Here is a 16,315-nt window from a genome sequence, read left to right as displayed (position 1 = left end):
GGACTCGATGATCTATTGAGGTCCCTTCCGACCCTAACATCTATGAATTTATGTCAGACTAACCTGCGAAAATTGATTCAGCCTCTGGGTTTTTGACTGTCTGTACTTAGCCCCTGTGATTGTGTACTGTTGCTGGAGAGAGAGAGAGAGAATGGCTTGAAGGAAGAAAAGGATAACGGGACACAGACCTACAAGAACAAGTGAAGAAAGCTGGGGAGAAGAAATGCTGTCAACCCATATTAAAAAAAATACCCCTTCTGGCAGCAGCAACATTTGATTTTTCCCTTCTAAATGTAAATGCAGTTTTTTAAACTGCTAAGAAAAAAAAGCAGGTAGGGAAATTGGAGACTTCACGGAATCATTCTGTGCATTATACATCATTCAGCAGAGGGCTTTGTACACAGTAGACAAAGATAATAGACAAAGATAGCTTAGCCTATGCACCAACAATATTCTTCCCAAGAAATTAATTTAAAAGGGTTTATTTGTCACACTGGCTACACTAACTTAACACCATTAAGTCATCAATATGTAGCCACACATTTGCATTTTTTGGCTATCCAGTTATATTAGAGGATTTCTGGTATTTTCCACCCACTTTTCCTTCCCCTCAGCAATTCTGAGAACTTTAAACAAGATCTTATGGTTGAGCTCCAGTGTGGCTTCTCCACCGGAACCTTCCCTTTCTTGCGAGTCTCCCCAGCACTGCATCACAACCACAGCTCATAGAGAAAGCCCTTTCAAATTTGCTGTACAGCAAATTTGCAATTTATAGATTAAAATCTAGACAGCCTTAAAAGTCATAACACAGTTAGTGGCAATTTATTTTAAATTACTATCATTCTTATTTTCAGCTAAACCAAATTTTTTAAATCAGTCACTATCCCTAAAAAAGTGATGTAAACTCTTCAAATTTGATTGCAAAATTCTAACACAATTTATACCTTACCAAATACACTGAATGTAAGAAAACAGAAATGCAGCCAAACAGGATACATAAAACTTCAGGGTGGTGTCCTTTACACAGCTGGCCCAATATAAAACCTAAGGACAGGCCTCTACATAGAAAGCTGGAAATAATGGAAGCTGAAAGTGAAAGCATAGTAGAAAGACATCTGCTTCCATCTGAATTTCTCCAGAAAGAATCCCAGCAGCCTGATTCACCTAGGGCAATTTACTGTCTCCAACAGAAAAGCTTAGGAGATGCAGGAAAAAAGAAAACTCAGATGATCCAGGAGCACTGATGTGTTACAGGAGGTGTCTCAAGGGCTGTATATTTTGGATACTCTCTTCTCCCACTTTAGACAATCACAGGTATCTGTGAAGAAAGGAGCTCACTTTCCATGCAGGAGTTAGAACTCTGCTCCTTAAAATGCATGCAGGGAGAGCCCAGTACAGGTATGTTTCCTGATCATACTCATAGGCAGCCTGCTCTTGACCATCCTGGCACCCACCTGTTTCTCTGCCAGCAGCCATACATCCATTGGCAGGGTCACCTTGCAGCTACACAACAGCACCCCTGAAGAGGATGAAGGAGATGCAATGCAGCTATGCTTGAACAAAATAGAACACTTATGTTCCTGCATTTTGTGCATGTCAGCCCCCTTCCCATCTCCCCTCATAACATCCCCTTTTCGTCTTATCCCTTGATTGTAATGGAAACTGACAGTCCCTTGCTGCATTTGCTAGATTTCAAGGACAAGATGTTACACCACAGTAAGTTTTCTAATCACAGCCTTTATCCATAAATTAATTGGAAATATAGTCTCTTGCCATACAGAAAGCTGAAGACATTTAACTAAAATGTACAGTTGTTATACTGACAGGTAGTGTTGACATGCGTGTTGATGTGCTTCATCATCCTCTCGCAAATTGTTACAAAATTATTGGCTAGAAGTAATTGTTTTTCAACATGATAGCTGTCTGAAATCTAATACTGGAACTGAATTGCTGTACAAGCTATGGTAACACAGATTTCCTGTAAGAGCACAGTTATTCTGCTTCACTGTTAAATCCCTTATCACAAGGTAAACCTCGCAAAAAGGGCAGTCTAGCATACAACAGAGGACCAGGCAGCCTGTTTTCCTGCTATGACAGGTGCAGATTTGAAGTCTCTGGGTTTATAGTGCAAATTATGTGTAGACACTTGCACATGCAGCACTCCAGGGTGCTGTGGTGCTCCAATTGAGAATCACTGCATTAAGAGTTCCTAGAGTAAATAAAATGTTAATGCACTGACCCTTTCATTATGATAGAACTCCATACTTGTGGTAGTAGCATGATGATGGTGAAGAAAAAATCTCTCTTCATCCCTCAAGCAGGGTTAAAGGGAAAAAAAAAAAAAAAAGGATACCCTTACTCACTACACAGAAAATTTAGCTGGGACTTGCATGGTAAATGGCCAGAACCAGGTGAAATACTACGGGGGAAGTATTACACAATCTTGGAGAATTAAATACAAATTACATGGCAAAAGAAATGCTGTACTGGAAGGGTTGTTCTGAGCACGCTGGAAATGTGATGCTCAGTCATTTTATGGGAAGGACAATTAATTGATTCAAAACAGAAGTGTGTGTTAAACAATGAAATAAAACAGCTACTACAACCAGATGTTTCCATGGGGTAATTCAGGACTCTCAGGACTGGAGCCAAATCTCAGCCACATTGCATCTCCTCTGCATCTCTTCCAGTTTCAATGCAAAAGGCTAGCCAACAAGATCAATTGTAACTTTCCATACCCCCATTGTGGAGGTTGGGCTTCATACAAGGAAAGTCCTTGAGATTTACCAAGAAGGGTATATGTTCAAGGGCATGGGGTCCTTTTTAAAAATGAAAGATGAACAATGCACAGGTCTACAGAAAGTTTCAAAACACATTAATATAGTTTGGTAGCTCCTTTAAGACACTAAAATAATAATAATAAAAAACCCAAACCAATTTAGAGACAGTACCAGAAGCCACCCTTGTCCTTTCTTAAACCACACTGAAGGGCAGCAGCCATAGCTCCTTGAAAGCAAAACAAATAAGTAATCAGGGCATTTTTCCCCAGAGCTGTAATAACGTGGAGTGACTGTCAAACCCACACAATTTGCATTGGTGACAACCGACAACACAAGCAAAGAAAAAGGCAACATTTAAAATAGAACCTGTGCAGTAATTATTATTTTCAGTATTGACTGCATGCAGAATATATTTTGATAGTGTTTTTTGTACCACACATACCACTTATTGTCACCACAATATGTCTGGAGGAATACGCAGTCAAATGTGTTAGCAATTCAACTGTAAACGATCCAGTACAATTCCCCAAAATACCACCCCCCCAAACCACTGTCTGTAATGACAGAAAATAAGTTCTGACTGGCTGTAAAAGAACTATCAAGTAATGACCAACATTTCTTCCCCATCCCAAGTGTTTGACAAATTTCCCATTGTCATCTAGGACTTCTTGTGATCCCCAAAGTTATAATTAGGTTTTGGAAAACCTAAGCCAGAAGAGAGAGAAGAGCATCAATTATTCTAAAAGCAAAACCACTCATTTTTAAGCTTAAGATGGCCTGCAAAGAGCAGGTTTTTCACTTCCTATAATGCAGTAAAATAGAAGAACTTTTTTCCTTTAAATCAGTTTAAATTTTCAAATTTTGGCTTAAAAAACCCATGGTAATAATCAGGAGGCTCAGAATTGGTCCTTTTTGGTCAAGTTACTAGAGGCCTTAAAATTTACAATGCTACCTAAAACTTCAGCTGAAGATGCAACTGAATTAGAAGTTTTTTCTACCATACCTTTCTCAAAACTGTCAGTCACTGAAGTTAGTCAGTTTTTAAAAAAATAAACAGAATAGGGACTAAAGAACGGGACTAAAAACTCTTTAATTCTCCCTTATTCAAATCCAATGTGTGTGGAGTCTCCATTTCTAGTCTCAAATCAGTATCCATGTTGGACAAAAAGCTGAAAATAGTTCCTCTCTTGAAAAAACTACTAATGTCCTAAAATATAAGAATAAAAGGCCTACACCCCAATCTTTTTTTCAGGCTGCAGAGAAAAGGCTGCATATTTCACTAGTACTGTAAAAGCACTGCAGGTAGATAAGTCAGTAGTTTTTCCTATCATCAGTTTTTGGGTCCTGTATTTAAGTTCAGCACTACACACATCCTGCTATATTGTGGAGAAGCTGACATTAGAAGTGGCAGAAATTGTGCTACCTCTCCTCAGTAATACAGGACAGTCCTGCTAAGTTACAGTTTAAAGGATTGGCAGTAATATTTGAGACTCCTACTACTGATCCACATTTTAGAGGGGAGGAATGGAGGCTGGGTGATTTGCTCCTTGCTACACAGCTAATTCTGTGAGCAGTTAGGATTACATTTCAGAATTTGCCAGCTTCCAAGCTCTATGATCTGCCTACTATACTATGTGTCAGCTCAGTATCTGTGCTTTTCTGCATCTCTTCATACACCAATGGATTGCAAATTGTTCTTTTTCTTTCCAAACTCTTATTCCAGTTTTGACTCACAGGTGGAAGAAAATTAGGTTGGTTTTCAACTACAGTACTTCAGCTACTCACTGTGCAAAGCTTGAATGGGTGGCTAAATCCCATCTTTTATTGATTCCCATCTCAACAAGTTAGGAATCCCGCCAAATAAACAGAAAAAAGGGAACCCATATAAAGTTATCCCAGCAGCACAGAAAAAAATTCAACACTATATAGAAAAAAATAAGTTGCACGAACCACAGGAAAATCCATGGTTTCAGAAAAGGAAAACTGTCTAGCTACAGAGTTCTGCAAATCCCCATAGCAAACCATTTATCAAGTCTTGGAATAATGTAGCTCAGCTGTGGACATTTGATACAGGTCCTACCACTGAGGCAATGGTACCTTGGTCCCCCTTTCCCCCCACTCCCCAACCTTCCTTTAGTTCCACTCCACTTACTTGAAATGGTTTGAAAAACTAGCTTCTCTGAAGAAAATTTTTCCACTAACCTCAATAGGGTCAGTGTTTTGTGCGTATGCTGAAAGGATGCAGAGGAAGAAGTGGAGAGAGGGGAGGGATGAGCCACTGGGTATCTTCACAGAACTCCAGTTACTGCAAAGTAGCCTTCCTTTCTCTTCCATGCTATTACCTCTATTGAACTCTGTAGGATATTGGCAAGCTGCAGCAATCCTTTGGGGGAAAGCTAGCAAGAGTTTAACCGAATAGCAACAGAATTGCCTTTCCAAGAAGTGTGCCCAGTCTGGCTATGATTAAGGGAAGAAAACTCTCTCCTACCAAATGCTTAGAGGAGATGTGTTGTGTTTTGTTTTTTAAAGCAAAAAGCATGTAACTGGCACCATGTCATGACTGATAGACACATATGGCTAGATAAGCTAGAACTGCACTAGTAGGAACTGTTTTTTTTAATACATTACATACAATCTTACTAGAACTTCTCTAGAGCTGCCACATTAACTTACAAAGGTAGGACTACTGGATCATTCACAATGTTGTGAACTTTTCTGTTTTCACCCCTTTATCAAGAGCACTACATTTCTTAGTATCATGAGGAAGTTTAAACCTAATAAGAGATTTGTTGGCAGGGCTCTGGACATATCTTGGACTGAAGAAGTGAGAATAACTAGCCAGCCAACTGTAATAAAAAAAAACTGACTTCTGAAAGATCTGATCAGTCAAATTAAAAGAGTCTAGAGATTTATTAGGCCAAGGGGGTGTCTTTCTTGGAAGATTGGGGAGCGTGACACAGCCTATATTCCACCCTCTTTCTAAAAAAAGAAAAAAAAAAGTGGCCTTATAATAACTAATTTTGCTAATGGAAGGATGAGAAGTCACAAGGACTATATACAAACTGCCTTGTCAAACTAGTACACCTTGTAGAAGCAGGAAGAGATTTCTTCTGCAGATAGAAAGAATAATGACGTGGTGGTTATAAACATGGGTAGGATGGGTGGATATGTGATAAGCTATCCATTATACACAGGGTATATACACAAGTTTATAAAGATGGGAAGACGTGAGTTTCAACTGGGAGGCTGGAGGACCTGAGAAACTCCTTTAAGCATTTTGGAAGCTCAACTTCCTCCCAATAAAGGTGATCCTTCAAGGGTGGGAGAAATAAATAGGACTGTTCAAAACTGAAGTATCACAAGATTCCAATATTTCTTTTCACCCACCAGGTTTGTTTCTCTACAGAAAAGTTCAGTCTTGGATTCTAGTGCCCTACTAGAACCTACAGACAGCTGACCAGAGTATCTAAATCGCTTCGCTCAAAGAAAGGCTCTAAACCTTCAAGGATTTTCTCATACCCTCTCACCCATGTGGAGTGCTTTGAGTCTAAAAAGGTCGAGGACCACTGACCTGAAGAATACATGAAATCTTCTGTATAAGATGCTGAACAGGTATCTGTTTGGGATGGCTTAAGAATGGGCAATCCTGCATCTGTGCCTCAGGCTGAACCAAATGACTACTGAGACACCTACCAACTCTATGATTTTACAAAAGACACTGATCTTATCAAATGTCAAAAGACAAGCAATCAATCAATCAGGACTCATCAGATAACTGAGTTTGTTCTTCAACCCTGTGAAAAATACCTTGTAAACATATCACACCCCTAAAGTGCTGCTACTCTGCTGAACAATTAGAAGAAAGGTGTATAGAATCCCTGAATCTCAGCCACTACTTTGGCTCTCTGATGATTCTATTCAGACAGAAAAGCAAAAACCCATAATCTATTTTTAACTGCATAAAACTATACAGCATAACTACATTACTGCTTTAGCAAAAGTGAAACAAAAGACTCAGAAATGGTACTAAAATGATAGGAAAAGAAAGATTGTTCTCCAAAATGTTATGTAACTGGAAAGAAAATGAGAGCAGCGACAGTTGCAAGTTTTGGACAGAAGTTTTAGCAGAAACCTAACAACTGCAATCAATATCCACGGAAACTGGTAGAAGCTGCATCATAACAGCTTACACCTGCATGATTCTGTAGCAATGTAGCAAAAACTGCTACAACTTTAAACCTCTTTCATGCATGGTCAAGATTTGGGCAGTTTAGCTCACCTGTATTGCTAGAAAAGATTGTAACAACTGCTGTGCATTCCTGAGCAGCAGCTACTCCTTCCCTTTCAAAGCATCTAAGAAGTATGTTTATCCCTACCCAGAGAAGCTTGGGCACATGCATGTGTGTGGAGTGATGGTTACTGTTTTTATAGCCATTGAGGACCTAAGGAGCAGCATAAGACTATATAAAGTAGGGACCTGCAATGGCAATTCCATGAATAGTAACTAGATTAATGGGCTCATGTTGATATTTGCTCCTCCTCCATCCCCCACTTCGCTCCACCACAAACACTCTTTAGAGCAGCTTTGGTAAAACATTGATTGGGTTAAGAAAATCATTGTGTATTTTCAATTAAAGAAGCAAGTTATTGAAGGTAAAAAGTATGCCACTAACCTGGAAACCAACATCTTTTGCCTACAGGAGTACTGCAGTCAAGAATCTTTATGTTCCACATAGCACCACAGAACCAAGAATATGCAGGAAACATTTATTTGTTCTATCACCATGAAGTTCCTGTGCTCCCAACACCCATTCAAACTGTTGTGGCTCAATACTTGAAAATACTTATTGACATGTTAGAGAATGACTTTGACATGGAGGTGGTTCTTCTCACTGTACTCTCCAAAGAGGTCAATTCCCATGATGCTGTGAACAAACAGTGCAGGCCAGGCAAGTAGAAAGCTCCTAGCTGGTTCCAGCTGCTCATCTCCAAAGGCTTTGGCTGTTGTGCTATCTCCTGATTGCCCAATTTTCCAGTTGACCGTTCAGGTTCCTCTTACTCCCTGGCTGAAAGCTGGACTCTATATCTAGGTCCCTGGATCCCTGCTGCCTGACTCCACAGGACAATAGAAGAAGCATGCACTGTAATCCAAGTAACCAAAACAACTTCCGTTTATGATGAGTATCTTCACTTGGGAAAAAGGTGTGGATTTTACAAGAGCTCTGACCATGTTAGTTATCTGGATATAAAAATCCTAGTGGTGACAAGGCACAGGATGGTTTCTTCTCGACATTTCTCACTGAGGCATGTTCTAGAGGGGAAATCAGTCTGCTGACTGAGGAAAGCTGGACAGAAAAAGGCAACTGCAAATTAAGAAAGTAGGCACCTGCCTATGACAACAATGATGATTTCTGAAGCCTCTTGGGAAAATATCAAATTCTGTAGGGTCTTGAAAGAGGCAGTGAAATAAGTCACTTCAGAGAATTACCTTCAGGCTCTCTCTCCTAGTTGGGCACAACTCCATCTCCTGTCTAACCCTGCTCACTATAAACATAAGAATCTGTATAGTTTTAGAACATCTATAATGACAGCTGGGATTCTGGAACCCAATTCCTTGGCATGGGCTGAGCTCCACAACAACTTACTCAGCTACTAGATTCCCAAAGTACACAAATGCAAATTTACTTGCATTGTTAGCAGCAATGTCCTTCAAACCTGGACCCAGAGTACATAATTTCGGTCCATGGATTCTGAAGAGTATTCGTGGAACACCAAGCAACGTTACAGCAAATTGGAGACGTGGCTACTTTTGCAGGAATGCCACTATTAAAATGAACCGAGATTACTGTACAAGCAGAATGCTCATTTTGTACCAGTACAATGCTTTAGTAGTTTTTTTAGAACAGTATGACTGTCAAACAATAAAATTTAAAAAAATACTGTGCATTGTACTTGGCTAATTAAAATAAGCTAACAAGACTGAAAGCAAACTTACAGTAGGAATGAAATTAAGTAGCTTGCTCACTCTCTCTCTCTCTCTCTCACACACACACACACACACACACACAGAATGACAAGCTTACCTCCATTCTTAATGGAGGCCTGCTCAGAATACAAAAAACCCTTGAATCTTTTTTGCAATTAAAAAGGTAGCTTGAATTATTAGCAACCCAAGATGCTACCCAAAGTGCAATAAACTCACCACCATTTTTCTCTGGCCAAAAGAATAAAGTTGGGCATAAAAAAGTGTTCAAAGTACCCACAGTAGTATTCTCAGCTAGACTGGCATACAGGAATTTATCTGCCATATTACATACTCAGTATTTTAAAACCCTGATTCCTTTTAAAATCCCTTAACTACAAGCAAAAGTCAATTTACTAGTAGGGAATTTACTTATCAAGATTTTGGATGGCCACATTAATTAAAATTTCATCTGATCATGATTAAATATTTTGGTAGGGCTAATACAAGGAGAAATACCAGATGCCAGTATTTTAAAAGACCTTTTGGTTAATTCTCAATAGAGAATTAAAGTGAATGCCATTTAAAAAAAATGAAGTTAGAGGGTAATAATCTAATGTATATTTGTTTTGTAAAAGATAGCAGCAGTTATTTTTTAACAGATGAAATTCCAGTCATTCTATATATGCACAGTACTATACTTTTTTTGGTAATACAGGGACACAATTTAATGGTTTTCTTTGCATTTGTTTTTACAAGAGTCAGATGCCAGAAACAAACAGAACATTCAGTTAATTGATTAAAAAAAAATCATGTACGTTTACAACATCAGAAGAATTAAGACGAAATATAAACCTTTGCTACTTACAATTGTTCTATACAGATTAACCAAATCACAAATCTGTCACAATATAAACGTTTAATTGTTACAATATAATGAATAAGAACATACAGAAAATGATTTTTATAAAATTTTCCTTTACGTTTTTCTTTTAAACTTACCATTAACTAAATTAGCTATGCAGGACTTTTGGGGTACATAACTAAGAAGGCACCAACAGTACAAAGCAAATACAAAGCAGTTTGAGTATTTTCTTAAGAGTGCTCTACACTGATACAACACAAGAAAAGGCAACAATAGTAAGTAAACCAGCTGCAACCTTTAAAAATTTGTCCTGGATTTACAAATATAATCCAGCTTTTAAATTCCTCCCAACTTTTTATTTAGTTTTGATCACAGCACATGCTACAAGAATCATTGTATGCTTCACTTTACTAATGTGCACTTTTCACTAATTTAGTGTCTTGTATTTCAATTAACTAAACCATTTTAAAGCACATATGAATTTAAAACTTATGTAAAAGGATTGTTCAGACTTTTTAAACCACTGCATTTACAAAAATATTTTCCCTAAAATCTGGGATTGCTTGAAGACATTGCTGTACAAATATAAAAGTACTATGCAAGGGACCAGAGTTGTCTGTATTTGCATGTATACCTGGGAATATATTTATACCATATCACTGAGCTATAACAGCAATCAATAAATTTAAAAATATCAATAACTAATGCACTAAATAAACTACACTAACATAAGCAAATATATATTAATAAAGTGTCAATCTATGGTACAGTTGCTCAGCAGACAACCTCTAACATGGTATAAATATATTGTAGCATATTATGGTGGGCAGCAACAATAGATCCCTCCCCCCAGTTAACTGATAATAACCAGACTTGACTCCGTTTTATTTGGGCACTGCTGAGTTATGCAATCATAGTGAACTCCTGAAAGCAAATAGTGCACTACTCTGTTCACCCTGTGTAACGTATTAAACTTTTAGGGAGTATGTTGCCAAAGTCTCAAAACAATTTTCTTGTATTACGGGTTTGCATATTTGCATTTTTCTTTTCTATAAAGGTTGGAATGTTTTTGACAGTCATCTGTTTACATTCCTTATAACCAAAAAACATCTTTATACTATTAATAAACATGTCACATCCAAAACAATGCGCCTTTCAGTTCTCTGCTACTCTAAGGGAATTTCCAGAAATATAACCTAAATAATATACACATTAAAAAATAAAATCAGATGTAGTTAGGAAAAAAAAGTCACATAACACAATGTTATTATAGGCACCTTCCTTTTGAATATTCTCCAATCTGATAAAAATCATGCTTCTGCAGTTCAAACATCTATGAGTTCAACTCAAAAGTATTTAATGATTGCAGGAAAAGACCATGATGAATGCAGATAGTGGTTTCATGCCAGTCTGACTCAGCAATGACGGTTAAGGAAGAAAGAAGCTGCAAAGCACCAGATGTTAGTAAAGCAAACCCATGGCTTCGCATTTAGAAGAGATGCTAATTCAAGGGTTAGTTCATTTAAAAAACAAACAGAAAGAGCAAAAACCACCCCCCAGCAAATAAAACAAGTATTCAAAAGATGAACTGGGAAAGGGGAGCATGAAATGAGCTGCCAAAGCTCTTCCTTAATAAATTAAAAGTTGAGGTGTTACAAACTAAAAGTTTCAGTAACAGTCATCTTCTCTATTCTTGCCAAATTAATTCCTGTAGTAACCATGATGATGCAAGTGGCAGAGAATCTGGAAATAGTTCAGCTTCTTAAAGCAGAGAGAAAAGCATTTTGGTAAAGATATGATATGTAGAAAAGTAAAGAGAAATTTCTACACTAGTATCAACAGTCAAGTGCAGTATTGTAGAAAAAGTTGTTAGCATAGGTACTATACCACAATTCAACCATCACCCGTGCAGTGTTTTGAGAATGTTCTTAATGTATGTTGTATGCAACAAACATTCATGGGACCACAGGATCTTCCCAATAGAAAATGCCCTTTAAGGATTAACACTTATTTATTAAAAATTAGTTTTGGCAGGCTAACACAAACTATAAATAAAGAAACAAATTTTAGAACTGTATATCCTGTAAGCACCCTTATGTACTGAGAGTTTAAGGTAATGGCTTTCTAAATTTCCTTGAAAAGCAGACTAAGAAGTACTATGTGGAAGCCTGGGATAATTAACCAGCAAGCATCCTAGTATACTAACTACAGTAGCAAACTGAACCTGATTTCCATTCAAACACATTATTCAAGAGGAAACCAAAAACTAATTTTTAATGTTAATGTGAAGATATAAGATTTAAATTTATTTCCATGAATTACAAGTGCATTTTGTTCATATTAGCAGGCAGTCTTTATACAATCCATTCTTCACTGCTGCCAAAATAAAATGAGAAAAAGACAGCAGAGATATGAAAAAAGCTAAAAATAGAACTATTTTCCTAAGTTATTTGTTGAATAGCATTTCAGTTGAACACAACTCAGAGGTAACAATAGATTTTTTTTTTCAATCATAGGCATGTGGCACTTAGACAATCATCTTTGCACAGAAAGCTTTAACAGTCATGCGAGGGCACAGTAATTATTTTAAACAAGGCAAATTTCTCACCACAGAGAGCAGTGGGGAAAGAAAAGGAGGCACTGCACTGGAACATAACACCTAGTAAACTCCACATTATACAATTTCAGTAACAAATACTTGAAAAGATCATTAAAAGGTATACAGTTTTAAACATGATTTAGTGCTAGCTTTGTTTGGTTGTCCTAACTCAGCATTATCAGAAAAGTTTGATAGTACTTGACTACAGAACAGTATTTCATGTCACGAGCTCATGGAGACTTGATTACAAATCACTACAGTGTAAGTTGCAAGAAATGAACTTGAGAGGCTGACATGCTGTAGGAGCAAAAGTAAATCCAAACTTTCTTATTTAAAGATGCAGTGTTCCTCTTTGCAAAAACCCTGAGGGTCAGTGATTCAATTCAGGTATTATAAAAACTAAATCACCCTCATTTGAAGTGTTTCATTGGTATATAGTAGGTAGACTGAGCTTAGTAACATCACATTTTGGTTTCTCTGCTTACTAATGCATACTGTTGGCCTCTCTCAGAGTAAGGCATTCACAATTAAGTAATTATGTCATTGTGTTCTTTGTTGATCTTTCACCACACAGTGAAAAACTCCAAGTCTGTGAGCTGCCACTCATTCTTTTTGCATAAATCTTGTAAACACTACATAGAGTATGAACTTTGGAAGTACTATAACTCCAAAACGGTCAAAGTAGCAATGATCTTTTAGAAATGTTAGGAGGGAGGGGGCAGGAAGTGTAGGATTTCTCCCCCCACCCAATAAATGGGAAAGATTTCCTAGATGAGTAGATGAATTCTGTTAAGCTGGGTTCCTACATATCCATTATATGCTGTACATAAAATGTTGTAGGCAGCATAAGACACTTAAACAAGTGCATAAGCAAGATTAATGTGAACATGACCTATGCTGCAATCTGTAGCACACTGGTATATATTTACGTAAATCCTTATTGTGAGTAAACTGTTAATGTTTAAAGGACAAGTGCAAAAACATCTGGGATGTCACTGACTTAAAGTGCCCTGAATAATAGCTTTCCCTAAAAAAATGTCAGTGACTTCAGTAAAATCAGAAAAAACACAGTTCATGGTGTAAACTTCTTATGGGTTTATGAGTTATCTGCTTGGTTAATAATCCAATAGTGAAAGGAACTACTGCATCTTTCAAATCAGAAAGCAAGCAGTTAAAACGTGATCAGCAGTAGGTGCACTTATAGTACAGCACTGCAACAGGTCAACAATGGGCATTACGCATAGGAGTGTCAACAACAGTTCTTCAGGCTTAAAAACTCACTGAAAGCATAAAAAGCCAAAACTACCAGAAACTGCCCTCCTGAATGGCTCAAAGGAGTTAGTGGATAAGCTGAGATAGGCCACAAGACATGACCAAGGATAAAGAACTGGGAAGAGGAACAGCAACATTTGAGCATGCCCAGTCCTTTAAGTCCTTGTCCTACAAAAAAAAGAGCAAAGAACAGGTTTTAATGAAAGCATTTTTAGCAAATTTTAAATTGAAAAGTTACTCGTATTTCTGCACCTCAGGTATCAATTTGGACTGACAGCTTGCAGCTCTCCATAAGATTCAAAGGCAGCAACACCAATGTTCGCAAGATCTTTAAATCCTACCTACTTCTCCCATGTTCTACTGAAGCTTTCCTAATATTCAGAGTGGCTCAAGGAGCAAGTTTTCAGAACTACTGGTGTTAAGCTAACTTGCTATCCATAAGAAATAAACCAAAACAAGGGATTTCCAAGGTGAATAAAAAAAAGATGCATCAATCCAGACTGCTGGAATCTGATTAGCAGTCCTAAAACAGGATGTGGACGAAACTGGACAGAAACCCGTCCTTAAGACAGGGGTGGGCATAATATGGCCCACAGGCTGAACTCAGCCTGTCAAATGATTCTATCTGACCCAGTGCTGCTCCTCTGAAGGAGACCTGTTTCCAACACCCAGCTGCCCTGGCTTTCGGTGCCTCTCACCCTTCTCTCTTCACCTAGCCTGGCCTGGCCTGCCTCCTAGCCTCCAGTGTATTCTCCAAGGCAGGGGGCACTGGGCTCCTGGCCAGGTTTCTGCCCAAGACTGTCTGCATACAGCTACAACCCTGTAGCCATTTGCAGACGAAACAGCTTGACCCCTGGCAAGCTGAAGCTCAAGTCAGGTTCTCTCCACTGGTGAGGGAATGGGTACAGGGGGAAGCCAGCAAAGAGCTGCAGGTTATCTGGGCTCTCTACACTGGAGCCTGGTAGGGGCACAGGCATCACTAGCATGGTGTGGCACTGTTTCCATATGCTTCAGTCATGCCAGCTGTACTCATGTGGCCTGAAGTAGCATGTGGGAACACAGTGTGGCAATGGTCTGGCCCAGCCACATGCTGGGGACTCAGGGCAGGGTGGGGGTGCAGGGAGAAGTGGGGGAAAACAGTACAAGACTGGCCCAGCCCAGATAACCTGCAGCTCCTGGCCCTGTTCTGCCTGCACCCCCCCCTCCCCTGTCCCAAATCTCCAGCATGTGGCCAAGCTGGGCTCATGTCATGCTGTGTTCCTATATGCTGCCTTGGGCCACATGGGTGCAAGTCCTGCCTGAACTGGCTGCATGCCAAGGACTTGGGGCAGGGGTGAGCAATTATTTGGGCTGGGGGGCCACTTAGGGAGTTTCAGTGAGCCGTTGTGGGCCGGGTCAGCACCCACTGCCCACCCCCCTCCATAACAGCTCACCATAACTCCCTAAGTGGCCCTCCAGCCCAAATAATTGTCCACTCCTGCCTTAAAATGTCAGCCAACTAGTGATACTAAATAACTCTGCAATACTTGGTTAAAAGGTATCTACAGTGTCCACTAGGTAGAAGAATGCTACCCAATATAAAAAAAAAAAAAAATCAGCTGCATATTAGCATTAAAACGACTTAAAAAAAAAACTAATGTCAAGAGCCATATACTACAAGTATTTTCTGCTTCTCATCTTGCTTAATAGAATCAGCCACTTATTAACATAAGAATCTGAAAATACACTATAAATACAACCTTCCTTACCCTCTGGCAATTAGAATCCAGCCTACAGTCTCACACTGCTGTATAGCTAGACTGATATACAATAACCTGCGTCTACAGAGCATGTGCAGTAACAGTGTCTGCAAGGGCTTTTTATTTTGCCACCACTTATTAGAATTAAAAGTGCTCTGGCAGATGTGATTCTAGTAAGCTGGGAACACTGCACAACCAAACTACACGTCCATGCAATCTGTTCCACTAGTTATTGCCTTGGTGGATTGTGTCTTAGCACTTGCTGGATGATCCTTTGCATATAACCTTCCTCAAAAAATGTCACATATAGAGATGTCATCAGCTGGCTTTGCCGCTACACCGGAAGCAGCTTTACTTTTAGATAACTAAATACTCTGAAGTTCATTTTCTCGTGGATATAAGAATTTCAGCTACTTTCACTCAGCATGTCAACATTAGGGTCCAGATTCAAGCCAGAAGTTCTGAATCTCAAGGAAAGAAACTTGAGACTCAATCAAGGCTACACAGATAACAACAGGACTAGATTCATAAACTTATATTGAACCACTGTTATCACTTTTCAGCAGACTTATTGAAAATGAAGCAAAAAGTGACCACCTCGCCATCGCTGGCTCCAACATCTACTACAAAACAAGCAATTTCATGTTAAGACTGGGAATGAACCTAAAAGTGGGAAACTATATCCAGTTGGAAGCACCCTGCTCCTCTGAAGGAGATAACTTCAAAAAAAAAATAATCTAAGGGAACAGAGTATTTCTATGCAGTGTAATTCAATTACTCAGGACTGGCCTTCACATTCAAAATATAATATTCAAATAATTGTGACAGGTTGACCAGTTGATTATTCTTGGCACAACTGACTACCCCAGGTGTATCAGACTAAGCTAATTAAAGACAATTTTACATCAGCCAACTTCACTCTTTGCTACTATGTTCAAACATAATAAGGTTTACTAGTGAAGACAAGGCTTCAGTGATCCACTCTCTCAAGTAGCTAGTTTTGAGCAATAACAATTTCTTCCAAGTTTAAGGAATTATTAAACTGCTGGCCATCAAACAGGCATTCCTTCTGACAACATTACCACTCCTCCTCTTTCC

General features: G+C 38.7%; 1 protein-coding gene across 1 annotated transcript in view; it reads right to left on the bottom strand.

Moving 5' to 3' along the window:
• Positions 1 to 9,443: 9,443 nt before the first annotated feature.
• MAPK1 (mitogen-activated protein kinase 1) overlaps positions 9,444 to 16,315 on the bottom strand; it is a 56,010-nt gene continuing 49,138 nt past the window's right edge. The window contains exon 10 of the mRNA XM_014518931.2: positions 9,444 to 13,646. The gene's annotated coding sequence lies outside the window, so the exon portion shown is untranslated. The remainder of the gene's footprint in view (positions 13,647 to 16,315) is intronic.

The sequence above is a fragment of the Alligator sinensis genome, unplaced genomic scaffold (assembly GCF_000455745.1).
Source record: "Alligator sinensis unplaced genomic scaffold, ASM45574v1 scaffold570_1, whole genome shotgun sequence".
Taxonomy (NCBI): Eukaryota; Metazoa; Chordata; order Crocodylia; family Alligatoridae; genus Alligator; species Alligator sinensis.
The sequence above is the reverse complement of the archived record's forward strand: the minus strand, read 5'-3'. Positions and strand labels throughout refer to the sequence as shown.